The 14,816-nt window shown below is 36.3% G+C and overlaps 1 protein-coding gene and 1 long non-coding RNA gene across 10 annotated transcripts in view; one reads left to right on the top strand and one right to left on the bottom strand.

Moving 5' to 3' along the window:
• Window positions 1-14,816, top strand: part of LOC129762577 (neuroglian) — a 138,716-nt gene that overhangs the window by 19,763 nt on the left and 104,137 nt on the right. The window lies entirely within an intron of this gene.
• LOC129762579 (uncharacterized) lies at window positions 6,193-13,323 on the bottom strand. 2 transcript variants are annotated; one of them, XR_008740670.1, is made up of 3 exons: window positions 7,116-13,323; window positions 6,894-7,064; window positions 6,193-6,839 (listed from the first exon to the last, which is right to left on the bottom strand). It is a non-coding gene; the product is annotated as an uncharacterized LOC129762579 (long non-coding RNA). The 2 variants fall into 2 exon arrangements; XR_008740669.1 differs by having other exon boundaries at window positions 6,894-7,061.

Here is a 14,816-nt window from a genome sequence, read left to right as displayed (position 1 = left end):
AAACATTTATTAAATATTGGTAATATTTACCAAAAAGCTCGTCATATATACCAACTTTTCGGGAGAGTGTATGACTGTTCACACAAAAGAGAGCGTGAAGTGTAAATCAGAATAACATCGGTGGATGAACTCGGTGCATTGATAATGAATTCTACCAAATGTTTACAGTGGCGTGTATTCCGGAATAAGGTTGTACTCACTACACATTGTTTTCACGTGTAGTGTATTCGGGAATAAGGTCCAATATCTCACCCCGAGTACAGAGTAAGGTGTTGTGCCTGATTTCCGATTGATAACGGCCATGGGACCACCAGAACAAAATTGTTGGCAAAATCTCTCGCAAACACTAGTTTAAAAACTCGCATCTTTAAAGATAACCTGACGACGAAGCTTGTGATGGTATGTTCGTTCATTTCTCCGCCACTTGACTCATTCCCCCTCCTCGGCTATGCAGAAAACAGTAACAAACACTCAGCAGTGGTAAGAGGGCGGTGTGCGAGCAGTAAACACGTAAACACGTCGGTTAGTGCACCTACCTACCCTATCCCTTCCTCTTCATCGCCGGAAGCAATTAAAATGCACTTTTTCGTTATCATTTTGCCCGTCTCCAGTTCTTCGTGAACAAGAGCGCCTCTTAGCCGTTGGCATGGGAAAAGAAGGTTAAACTGTATTAAAATTCTCCTTCCGTTGCTTTTTTTCTCTCCCATCGCATTCGCCAGCGACCTGATTAAGGTTAAGACGCGATCGAATATTTCGATGTGAAATATATCAGTAAGCAGCGTGAGACAGATATTTCTTACCTACATTTTCTCCGGATGTCAACAGCAGCTGACTTTTATCATCACGCTATATTGCAGAACCCATCGAGCGCATGAACGCCAAGGGTAAATTTAATGTCTTGCCTATGCCAACGACTTTGGGGCGGCGTAAAACGGTAATCGCTGAACCATAGCTTGCAGCCGGGGGCAGCAGACTTGACGGGTGTTACGTTTTACAACAGAACACTCTGGACTGCTACGTTTGTGTGTCTACCAACTCTGATCATGTTCCCTCGTATAGGGCATGGTTATTGAGCGCATAAAACTTAATCGTCGGGGCCGAGTCCGCTGCCTGTATTATATTTTATTTTGTTCTGCAGATAAAGATCATCCTGTTCCAAGTGGGTTAAGGCTTCTTGAGTTGAAAGTACGAACAGTTCCTGTGCACTCCGTTATTGGTCAGTAAGATTTTACAGTGTAGGGAATGTTATCATTGTACTGGCTCTGGTGCTTTCATACTTTATGGAACTATAAATTATAAAAAATGTTACTAAGGGTGATTGAACGTTTAAGTGTCATACAACGAACATGGCCACCCGTGAACCCAACCCCACAAGAACACTAGTCGATTTGTGTTTGTATGTTTCATAATGAAATTTAAAATCAAATAATAATCTCGAACAATTATGATTACATACAACTCTAACCCTTGTTCAATACATGTGTACCACATTTGTCGATGTTCTGTTTTTTTTGCTATCTCGTAGGAGATTGGATACTGCTTGTTGATTAACGCTCAATTGCTGTACAACAAGACAAACAATTAAATGGTATGCAGCAAGACAATGTTCGAACACCCTAATGTTCGGTGTTGCGAAAGAGTTTAAACCTAATTCCAACTTCCATATATGTGGGTGAAGATACCAATAAAAAGATACCAATAACTTTTAATTACAACTGACATTTTTTGTAGCCGATGATAAGACAGTTTTATCATTTAAATTAGAAGCACACCATCCTACGAGAATATTCTGAGATGGTGGAGTGTTGGAATTGACCTATCTGGTCATGGGAACCATTTGAAATTTCAAGAAATTCACGAAAATGGACAAGTCCTAAGGCTAATATTTTTCGGAGGCGATAGAATGTCAATTTTATCATTTGAATTAGAAGCATACTATCCTCCGAGAATATTCTGAGATGGTGGAATGTTGGAATTGACCCATCTGGTCATGGGAACCATTTTAAATTTCAAGAAATTTACGATAATGGACAAGTCCTAAGGCTAATATTTTTCGGAGGCGATAGAATGTCAATTTTATCATTTGAATTAGAAGCATACCATCCTCCGAGAATATTCTGAGATGATGGAGTGTTGGAATTGACCCATCTGGTCATGGGAACCATTTTAAATTTCAAGAAATTTACGATAATGGACAAGTCCTAAGGCTAATATTTTTTGGAGGCGATAGAATGTCGATTTTATCATTTGAATTAGAAGCATACCATCCTACGAGAATATTCTGAGATGGTGGAGTGTTGGAATTGACCCATCTGGTCATGGGAACCATTTGAAATTTCAAGAAATTTACGATAATGGACAAGTCCTAAAGCTAATATTTTTTGGAGGCGATAGAATGTCGATTTTATCATTTGAATTAGAAGCATACCATCCTCCGAGAATATTCTGAGATGATGGAGTGTTGGAATTGACCCATCTGGTCATGGGAACCATTTTAAATTTCAAGAAATTTACGATAATGGACAAGTCCTAAGGCTAATATTTTTTGGAGGCGATAGAATGTCGATTTTATCATTTGAATTAGAAGCATACCATCCTACGAGAATATTCTGAGATGGTGGAGTGTTGGAATTGACCCATCTGATCATGGGAACCATTTTAAATTTCAAGAAATTTACGATAATGGACAAGTCCTAAGGCTAATATTTTTTGGAGGCGATAGAATGTCGATTTTATCATTTGAATTAGAAGCATACCATCCTACGAGAATATTCTGAGATGGTGAAGTGTTGGAATTGACCCATCTGATCATGGGAACCATTTTAAATTTCAAGAAATTTACGATAATGGACAAGTCCTAAGGCTAATATTTTTCGGAGGCGATAGAATGTCAATTTTATCATTTGAATTAGAAGCATACTATCCTCCGAGAATATTCTGAGATGGTGGAGTGTTGGAATTGACCCATCTGATCATGGGAACCATTTTAAATTTCAAGAAATTTACGATAATGGACAAGTCCTAAGGCTAATATTTTTTGGAGGCGATAGAATGTCGATTTTATCATTTGAATTAGAAGCATACCATCCTACGAGAATATTCTGAGATGGTGGAATGTTGGAATTGACCCATCTGGTCATGGGAACCATTTAAAATTTCAAGAAATTTACGATAATGGACAAGTCCTAAGGCTAATATTTTTTGGAGGCGATAGAATGTCAATTTTATCATTTGAATTAGAAGCATACTATCCTCCGAAAATATTTTGAGATGGTGGAGTGTTGGAATTGACCTATCTGATCATAGGAACCATTTAAAATTTAAAAAAAAATCCACGCGAATGGTTGAGGTTTATGGCAACTATTTTTTGTAGCCGATGGAATGACAATTTTTTCATTTTTGACTTAGACGACAGGATTCTATCTCGTTTCTGAAAGGACTCAAACTGGACAAATAAAAATACTTCAAGTTAAAAGGTAATATAAAAATTTATTGATGAGACTTAAAAATTATATCATTTTAATTTTCGAACATATTTCACATTGTTTTGTAGATGGAATTTTTAGCACCATATTTGGGGCGCATCTACTGCAACACCTCCGTCCACATGATTGACATGACAAAATTAGTGATTTCAAGCTGCTGCAGTATAAACAAATTTTTATTACTGCTGTATTTAGGAGTTTTATTTTGATTTGTTTCCTCTCAGAATCCATGTTTCCTAGCCCGGTCAACGGTTTCTTCAAAAGAAAGTTTTGTGCATATTTAGCTACATATACACCACAGTTGTAGTCGTCGTTTTGCTTGTCGTGCGCAATATTTTTCGAGCCGCTTTGCCAATTGGTTGAATCAAATGGTTGATTTTTAAGTCTCCGAATAGAGCTTACTGCCTTCAAAAATTCTTCTTGTACGTCCTTCAAATATGGGGATGCTGTTTCGAGAGGATCTAAATAAAAAGTTTCTCTATTCATAAAATCAGCAATGAAGAGAACCCAATGGTTCCCTCTTCCAACTTGCTTGGTGGGTGCTTGCCCAGCTCTAACATTCAAAGGAACCACCCATACTCCCGATGTATTGGTTAGAACTGGTAAAACATAATCTCGTTTCCTATCCAATACTTCTTTTAGTTGAGTTGTATCAAACAAGTTTCTCGACATGTAAGTTGATACCAATTTTACGCTTTCGACCTCACATTCTTTTATGGCCACTGCAATTATCGCATCTAAGGTTTCTCCATCCATATATGTATGTGCATCGAGCGTTTGAAGCATTTCTGAGCTTACAATCATACTACTTACTCCTATGCTCTCATATTCTGAAGGAAACTCACCGAAATACCATTTGGTGGTAACTGGAAATTCAAATCCTTTGTCAATGAATTGATGAATAGAGGACAGATTACAGGTAGTTTCTAAATCTTCTTCTAATGATCTTTTTCTGTTGTTATCACTATTTTCCTTTGAATCTGGGTGCTTCTGTGTTGATTGTTCAAGTTGTGTGTTTAAGCTGTTAGTTTCCTGCTTCTTTTTCTTCTTGAACAAGTGGGTTGAAGCATCTTTTTGAAAGTATGGACTATGCCATTCGTCCTCTATGTCTTCTACGTTTCCGACAAATCTGTCATATTCTGCGATTCTATCATCTTGACGTTTTTTAGCATTACTTATTCCTTTATCAGTAGCGTATATATCTTCAATGTCAAAGTCGGAAAAGTGGAACAGAGATTCAATATACGATTGTAGTTTTCGAAGAAAATGTGTTATTCTTTCGTAGAGCTGACCTTTCATAACATTGTGTTTCAATGTTCGGAAGAAGCTTTCAACCCTTGCGTTTGAAATAGTATCCGGATTCGAGTCAATTTGAGATACTATTATATTTGACCACAAACAAACCACAGGCATGTATTTTTTCAAGGCGACATCTTCCAAGAATCCTTTGAAATACAGTGTGTTCTGTGATCCTTGGCTGAGATCATCTATTTGTTTTAATGTTGTTTCAAATGTTTCTTTTAACAACGCATAAAAAGGCGATCCCAAGAAGATTTTGTCCTCATCTTTTTTTAGAATTTCTGGTTCACCGATGCCAGTATAATCAAATTTACCAGCGCTTTCTGAATCGAAGCTTGTTCTATCATTAATTTTTGCATCTAGTTCTTTTAGTGATGTCTCAAGCATTCGGTTCTCATTTGCAGATCCAAAAATGCATGTCATAATGATAAACAGATCGATTAAGTCCACTAAGTTTGTAGCACGTACAGCCAATCGCATACAGTCCATGAACTTATGTTTTATGTTGATTGGAGCAGATTTCAAGTCCTTAGAAACTACATTCATGAAATGACTGTAGCATAAATGAATGATAGTGAAATTGAGATTGAGTTCTCTTATGCAAACTTTATAACAATCTCGGATATACTCTGGTAGTGTATGGTGTTGATTATTAAGAGCCCGTATCAATCCACCAATCAGTGACCAGCTCCAATCAACACTAACAATTCTCGCTATTTTATTCAATTTATTCATAGAGCTGCCTGACTCGTACGAAGCACGAAATATATTCAACCAATTGTGGAAGTCTACTGTTTTTTGGCTTTCAGTCACAAAGGTTGTTACGGGTACACTAAAATTTGACCGGTAATTGTATGCGACCAAAACATATATTTGAACACGCTTCTCAGCTTTTGAATATCGTACAACCGATCCAGTACCATCCATGTAGAAAATAGGACTGTAAGTCTTGTTTTTTCTCAGCTCTTTGAACATTTTTGTATTAAAACAAATTACACCAAAGGGCTTTCTAAACACATTTTTGATATAAGATCCGTTATCCTCAGACATTTTTATCAAATCTTGAAAATCATCAATATCCCTGTTAAGCTTCGATTTAGCTTCACTGCTAATTTTTTTCAATACATTTTTGCTGACAATGTCTACCTTCTCGAATGGTTCCCTTTTTTTCTTTTCGTTGATCAACTTAGTTCGTAATTCAAGTGGTTTTTGGAGCTGCAGTTTTTTCATATTTATGTTTCTTTTTACTCCTTTGCAATATGCCGCTTTCAGGTTTTCCCCGTGTATCAGGGTCATAGCGACATTAACATAGACATCGACTTTATATATGTTATCACCATCCGTAACAGAAACAATTTTGAAACGATAAGATCTGCAGGTCTTGTGAGCGAAGACACCATAAAATAGCCAGCCAGATTTGTTGCAATTATGAGAATTTATATTGATTATACAATAGATATTGAATTCTTCATATTTGATTTTTAACAAATCTTCTAAGGCCACTATAAAAGGCCTTCTATGCTTTTGTTGCTTATATTTAGCATCGCCAACCTTGGTTTTGCTTTGCATTATATTATGTTGATCATAATGTTTACACATTTCAATGTTCTTCTTGTTGATGTAAAAAGAACACTCGTAAATTGAAGCACCACTATAAAGTCTTTTTGTGGCAGTTGCCCCACATTCCGCAACCTTGACATTGTATTTGATCCTGTTACTGTTGCCTTTTTCTTTTATCTCTTTTCGTAGGTTTTCAAAGTCCGTTGTATTGAACACAAGTTCAGTTACATCTACATCACTGCTATAAGTAGTATCTTGTGATTTGGTCGATCCTTCAAGATCATTGGTATCAAATGAAACAATCGAGTCTTGCATGTCGTTCGTTGATCTCTCTTGCATTTGACTTACTGATGTTTCAAAAATGCGACATTCAATTTCTGGAGCATTAAGTTCCATTCCTTTCTTACATACTTTTGCAGGAAACTCGACGGATAATGATTTTATTTCGACACGCGATAAATCTGTTCCTTTCAATAAAAATCCGAATGGAGGTTGCTGAAGAATAATACATATTAATACATGAATAATTAATTGGAAATGTCATCTTACTTCGTTATCTTTTCCCGTATTATCAACGCCGTCAAAAGTAGTACTTTGAGAGTCGGCCAATTCCTCGAAATCGTTTGTGTCAAATGATACAAATGATAATGTTCTTGTTTCGACACGTGAAGGAGATGAGTTTGTTTCGGACATATGATCTGTTTTATTTAATAAAAGCTGCTAAATAACAACTATTAATACATGAATTAATAAATAGAAATGTCATCTTACTTCATGAACTCCAACGCAGTCTTGTGGCAAGCAGGCACTTTCATTCTCAAAAGAACATTCTTTGAAATTATCGATCTATAAAAATTTGAAGTTACTGTATGGCGTGACTATTTCAAAGCAATTTGATATTTTACACTTACGTTATGACTTTCAGCGGCAATTGAATGTTCAATATTCTGCGGAAATGATTTCACATTGAAAATTTCAAAATAGTTTTATTAATTTCAGGAAGCTTATAACAATTATAAGGGTTCTCACCTTTCGTTCTGCACGATACTTCTTATATGTTGGATTACAAGCGAAGTTATTCCTAACTTTTTTTAAGTTAGGTGCGCATTTTTCGTTTAATCCCATTTCTACAAGAATTTCTTTCAGATTCTTAGAATTCAATTCGAATAGCTCATCCAACTCTTCTCTAGCGATCAAATCATTCGCTGCATCCCAACAATTCTGCAAAGTAATCTCAGGAGCAAACCGTTTTACGGATTTTCGATGTTTCATTAGAAGGCTTTTGATTACCTTCATACTAGGATAGTTCGTTTTATCTAATCCCATACGCTCCAAAATTACTTGCATGTTCTTAAAATTTAACTTGAAATCATATTCTAGGCACTTGGTTGAAATTAAACTGTTAACCGCTTCTAAACACATCTCTAAATTAATTTTATAAGAGGATGCCATCTTCACAGTACACATTTCTCAATCCTTATAGTACTCCGGTTGGAAAGGGTCTGACTAAATTTACTGTAGGAAAAAACGACACTAGTTTTCAAAGTCCAAATTTTCACTATAACTTTCTCTAATGGTTTCTAAATACACGTGGTGAATAAAAACTTATAAAGATGGATCATATGCTGCTCTGCTACTTTTATACTCCCTGAAATTGGTGGGGTGTTTGTCCTGTCGGCTTCGCTCGGTTAGCTCGGGTGATATTAGTTTGTTGTGTTGATACTGCTTTCATCTCACTTTCGCACGTCTCTCGGTGATGCGATTGAATGAAAAGGATAGAAATTGTTTCGGCTGGTGTACGGAAAATTAGTGTTCCAAACGAAATGGATCGTCGTGGAATGGATCATGTTCTGCTCTGGTGGGGTATTTGTCCTGTCGGCTTCGCTCGGATAGCTCGGGTGATATTCGTTTGTTGTGTTGATACTGCTTTCATCTCACTTTCGCACGTCTCTGGGTGATGCAATGGAATGACAGGTCATGTCGCAACACGTATGCGCTCGCTCCGCGTGGCGCAAACAGTAGATATTATCGTCTATTACTGCTATTAATCACCTAATATTATTCTATACACTAACTTAACGAACCAAAAAAATAAACACCCTTATTCTTGTTTTCGAACGAACACAAAACGTTCGAAAGAATGCCTCATTCGTATCCTTGGTTTCGTACGAAAGAAATCTATCCGTTCGAACATTCGAACATCGTTCGTTCGAACGAATTGCCCTATCCTCGTTTTCGTACGAAAGTGTTTTTTCATCGGTCAGTCAAACGACACTTTTGAGTAGCGAATCAGATGAAGCGTAGAAGAAAATTTAATCGATGTTTACGTTTTTGTGGTTTATTCAGACGCATAAAATACTCAAATTGATTTTCTCTAATGTTTATTTTAATTAGGGTGGGAAATTTCTATAGAAGCAGATAAAAAATATATAGACATGATTTCTTGATCTGTCGATATTTTCAATTTCGCTGCCGGAGAAAATCGTTTGGTCGTCGAGGATTAAATGAATTGCTGCTCGTTTGTGTTGAACAGGTGAACAATAATGGCTTGAGAGTTTTTAACCTGTCCTCAATTACCATCGCCAAGGTTCGAGCCATACAAATTAATAGTTTAGTTAAACGTTTTGTTTCTGAAAAAAATAATACGTGAAAATTGATGATAATTACTTAGTAGAATATCGACATGCTGAAATTTAAACTGCTTAGCCGGATGATTTTCAATTTTTATCCGTTGAATCCATTCCACGTACCGTGTTTCATCCCTTTTGATTATGAAATGATATTCCTGGTCGACATCTCTTCTTATAATAGGAAACAACGGAAATTATGTGACTGTTGGATTTCGCGTTATGATCATAGGCTTTAGTATCACTAACGCAAATTTCTCCATATTTTCATACCAATTCGTTCAACTTTTCAGACCCATTTATCATTGGGTTCTGGTGGAAACATTCAGAAGCTCTTTTAATAATACATTTAAAGAACATGTAGCAATAGTTTCTATTCATGTTTTTAAAAAGTGAACTCAGGGGTATGAATGCCACACAGAAAAAAGCGCAATTTTTATTATGAATTAATTTTGTCGTAATAAAATTTTTACTGAAGTCATAGATTAATACAAACTGAACCTACCTCAATTTCCATGCATTCGTCGGATTCCAGCTGTATTCCACTTTCAATATCATCACAACTCATCGCAATCGTTTCATTGCCGAACGAAAATTCGCCACGGCGCAACTCCGCCACCGAATATTTTCATTACGATTCGGCGCTAGAGTACGTGCTCCCGTGGCCGAGTGGTTAGCGTCCCACACTATCATGCCGGGGGTTCGGGTTCGATTCCCGTTCTGGTCGGGGGATTTTTCGTGAAAGAAAATTCTTCCGGCTTGCACTGTGGTCACGCGTATTCTAGAGCTTGCCCCTCCAGAGTACATTCAAGGCGTGTTATTCGGCATAGAAATCTCAACCAAGCACTACTAATAAAAATGACGCAAGTAATGCTGCGTTGAGAAGGCAAAAGTTTCACTGGAACGGTAGTGCCATCCAAGAAGAAGAAGAAGCTAGAGTACACAACTTCACTTTGGTGACTTAAGATAATAGCGCTGACTTAGTATTTTTTTTATTTTGCGCTTTTTTATGTCGAAATATTTTTCAGTGTTGATCTTAACGCCTACAGAAAATGTATAGCAGACCAGGAGACAGACACTTCTGTCGTCAAAAATTTCGGCGGTCGACGCCATATTTGAAAATGTCGACGCCGGTTTTTTTCAACAAGAAAAATGGGGCCAACGGCGACCGCCGCTAGCTTATTTTTCTAGTTGACTCGATCGGCTACGGATGTTTTTAGTTCATTCAAGTCTGTTCAGAAGATCGGGACTATCCTGTACCGCCTAGTATGGAAACGACCCCGTGTTAACACTAGATTTACCAGCTATTTATATATACCTATTTCTACCAGCACCAGTCAAAATGACTGGTGTATAAGAAAAAATGAATATTGTGGTTCCAGTCTGTACTATTACTTATCAAATGGCGAAAATAAGTTGAACAATATTAATTGTGATAGATAAATGGACTAATAGACATTGTCAAATAACAAAACACTTAATTGTTTACAGTTTGTTGCTCACAATAGATTTTGCAGTGTATACACTTTCTACATAGACTTTTTTTGCATTTATTGCAAATATTTGTAGTCTTATTGTTATTAAAATATTCTATTTGACACCATTTGCGTACAGAAACAGTGCCATTTGTAGTTGGTATATCAGCTTCGTGTGGTATTTGCCTTGAAGTCTGATATTCTGAAGCAAGTTCTTTTGCTAATTGAAACAGAAAGTCTTCTCGTGAGATATTTTCTCCTGTTATGTTTTGTTCAATATCCAGCTATTTCTTCCGGCTGAAACTAAATTATTGAAAAACAGTTGAAGTGGTCACCTTCTGGAACCTGATTTCCATTCGATCAGTGACATCGACGCCAAAATATGTCTGGTTGCCAATAGAAGCGCGTATCGTTCCAAGCAACGAAGTATTTTGAGATCTTAATTTTAACGCCAAAGGAATACTTGTAAAAAATATCAGTTTTACGCTCCTTCATGGTATACGGTTCAAGAAATTTCATTACGACAAATTTGCATAGGGGGATTGATGCATTTCGAGTCTCGCTTTTTCCTAAATAAGGAAAGCCATTTATCACATATTTCGTCTCTACATCAGACGCCAATTAGAATTTTATGCTAAATTTATGGGGTTTGTTTGGAAAATACTGAGTAAATCTGCATCTGGCCTCCGATGGAAAAAGTTGCTTATCCCCGGTAATATAAGTTCATCTCCTGTTTGAAGCTATTTCCTTCGTACGCCCCACGCGCGCACAATATTGCAAGAGATGCCTTCAATTTTTCTTGTGTAATTGTCCACTTTTTTCCAAAACTCGAGAGGCTTCTAACTCTGTACAAATTCGTATATGTTCCAAAATATGGTTATCAATCAGTAATTGGAACGCACTACTTAGATTCCCGTTCATAATATTTCTTTCAGCATGTGCTGTTGGACCGTGTACATCTTTGAAATTACTATGAACTAGTAATCTACCAGCAACACCTCCTTCTTCAATTCTCGTTCAAATAGTTCCGTCTAAAGCAATTTCAGTTTGCTGATTTGGTACGCTTGATTGGAATTTTTACGCAACCACTGTCGCTTGGCTCATCTATATTGTCATCATCAGGAATTTCCTCATCACTACTCTCGATAATAGCACTGTTATCATCACTTCCTTGAGAATCAATTTTTCTATCTAACAAATCATCGCCGCTGTCGTATAATTCACTTTCCACATCTGAACATTCCAGAGGTATGCTGGTTGCATTTTCTAAATATGCAGAACATTTTCAGGGGCTGACAATTGCTGTCAAAATATGTTGAAATTAAAACGCTCTCATACATTTCTTCATAGAAACATGCACCAGTCAGTTTGACTGGTACTGGTTTAAATGTCAATAACAAAAAAATATATTTGTTAGTAATAAATATTAAGTAACATTAAGTTTATAAAATGTTTTTTCTACTTATAGCTACAAAAGTCATAACATCATTTCGGAAAGCAAATGTAATATGTCGTAGGAATTTTAAATTGAAATTGCACGACCAGTCAAAATGACTGGTCTGGTAAATCTAGTGTTAAATAAGTTGCAAGTGGTTGCTCACGGAAGTTACGAAGGCTAAATTCGCGTTCAGTGGATTCAGTAGTAGATGTATATGTATGACAGAAGTGGAGAAAAAGGAATGAAAATGAACAATCGATCATTACCAGAAGTGATGACAACGCGGTTAGATCCAGGAAAAAATCAATACAGTTTTTTTTTATATAATTACGCCTAATTGATCTACTGATTGTAGGACGTATTCTATTCATTTAAAGTGAATACTCACGGGAAAAAGTATGGCGAAATAAGATTTAAATTAATAACAATTTGCAGAACAAGATATTTTTCTCTAGGCTCAATCTGAGAGGAGAACTTGAATTCCATTACTCAGTGGGTTAGGTATTACCTCTGACTACCAAGGAGTCGCAAAGAAAACCCTATTGTAAGATTTATATCACTTGAAAGCATACGTTTACTTATAATAAAAATACTTCAGCTTCAAGTCGTCTGAACGAGACTGATCTGAGGAGGTTTCTTATTCAGAAAATCGGAACAAAGTCGAATGATTAATATCACTCGATAATAGTCGATTTCAACTTTTTTTTCGTAAATTTAAGCCGGGAGTCTCGAGTCATGGTTAAGAAGTGTTCTCGATGCATCGATTTCGCGAACTGAAAATTAATATCGACTAGCATTTCCGAAAATACTAGACTATCCCATGTTGTAGGTTGCTCAACCGATCAAAAATTCGTTTCCTCATATATTTTCTCAAATATTCTTAATTTTTTAAGCACTTTTTTGTGAGAATATGATGAGATTTTACAATAAAACATGAAACAATATTTTGGAATGGGTTAATCACGTTTTGGAATCGGCGCCTATCCGGCTCGACTAAGAAAATCTAGAACTGGACTATAATATTGATCGGCTAAATTTTAGAGAAACTTAGTTTATTCGACCCAAAAAATTATTTTCTTTTTGAATATTTTTTCATTGACCGATGTAATATTTGGTCCAGAGATGTAAGCTGATTTACATTTAAGCCGCGATTCATTAGCCATCGAAGCAAATTAATTGGTCGACTTAAGCTGACTTTCTTGTTATGAACGATCAATTTTTGAAGCCGCCATTCAAATTCAAAAACGATTATTTTAGCAGTAGATGCCGGTTTGATGACTAATGGAAAGACTCGTGTGTCTAATTAAAATGAAAAAAATGTCATTCCATCGCCTCCAAAAAATATCAGCCTTAGGACTTGTCCATTTTTGTGAATTTCTTGAAATTTCAAATGGTTCCCATGACCAGATGAGTCAATTCCAACACTCCACCATCTCAAAATATTCTCATAGGATGGTATGCTTCTAATTCAAATGATAAAATTGACATTCTATCGCCTCCGAAAAATATTAGCCTTAGGACTTGTCCATTATCGTAAATTTCTTGAAATTTAAAATGGTTCCCATGACCAGATGGGTCAATTCCAACATTCCACCATCTCAGAATATTCTCGGAGGATAGTATGCTTCTAATTCAAATGATAAAATTGACATTCTATCGCCTCCGAAAAATATTAGCCTTAGGACTTGTCCATTATCGTAAATTTCTTGAAATTTAAAATGGTTCCCATGACCAGATGGGTCAATTCCATCACTCCACCATCTCAGAATATTCTCGTAGGATGGTATGCTTCTAATTCAAATGATAAAATCGAAATTCTATCGCCTCCAAAAAATATTAGCCTTAGGACTTGTTCATTGTCGTAAATTTCTTGAAATTTAAAATGGTTCCCATGACCAGATGGGTCAATTCCAACACTCCACCATCTCAGAATATTCTCGTAGGATGGTATGCTTCTAATTCAAATGATAAAATCGACATTCTATCGCCTCCAAAAAATATTAGCCTTAGGACTTGTCCATTATCGTAAATTTCTTGAAATTTAAAATGGTTCCCATGACCAGATGGGTCAATTCCAACACTCCACCATCTCAAAATATTCTCGGAGGATAGTATGCTTCTAATTCAAATGATAAAATTGACATTCTATCGCCTCCGAAAAATATTAGCCTTAGGACTTGTCCATTATCGTAAATTTCTTGAAATTTAAAATGGTTCCCATGACCAGATGGGTCAATTCCAACATTCCACCATCTCAGAATATTCTCGGAGGATAGTATGCTTCTAATTCAAATGATAAAATTGACATTCTATCGCCTCCGAAAAATATTAGCCTTAGGACTTGTCCATTTTCGTGAATTTCTTGAAATTTCAAATTATTCCCATGACCAGATGGGTCAATTCCAACACTCCACCATCTCAGAATATTCTCGGAGGATGGTGTGCTTCCAATTCAAATGATAAAATTGACATTCTATCGCCTCCGAAAAATATTAGCCTTAGGACTTGTCCATTATCGTAAATTTCTTGAAATTTCAAATGGTTCCCATGACCAGATGGGTCAATTCCAACATTCCACCATCTCAGAATATTCTCGGAGGATAGTATGCTTCTAATTCAAATGATAAAATTGACATTCTATCGCCTCCGAAAAATATTAGCCTTAGGACTTGTCCATTTTCGTGAATTTCTTGAAATTTCAAATTATTCCCATGACCAGATGGGTCAATTCCAACACTCCACCATCTCAGAATATTCTCGGAGGATGGTGTGCTTCCAATTCAAATGATAAAATTGACATTCTATCGCCTCCGAAAAATATTAGCCTTAGGACTTGTCCATTATCGTAAATTTCTTGAAATTTCAAATGGTTCCCATGACCAGATGGGTCAATTCCAACATTCCACCATCTCAGAATATTCTCGGAGGATAG

Source organism: Toxorhynchites rutilus, chromosome 1 (assembly GCF_029784135.1).
Source record: "Toxorhynchites rutilus septentrionalis strain SRP chromosome 1, ASM2978413v1, whole genome shotgun sequence".
NCBI classification, from domain to species: domain Eukaryota; kingdom Metazoa; phylum Arthropoda; class Insecta; order Diptera; family Culicidae; genus Toxorhynchites; species Toxorhynchites rutilus.
This window is presented reverse-complemented; position numbering and strand designations above follow the sequence as displayed.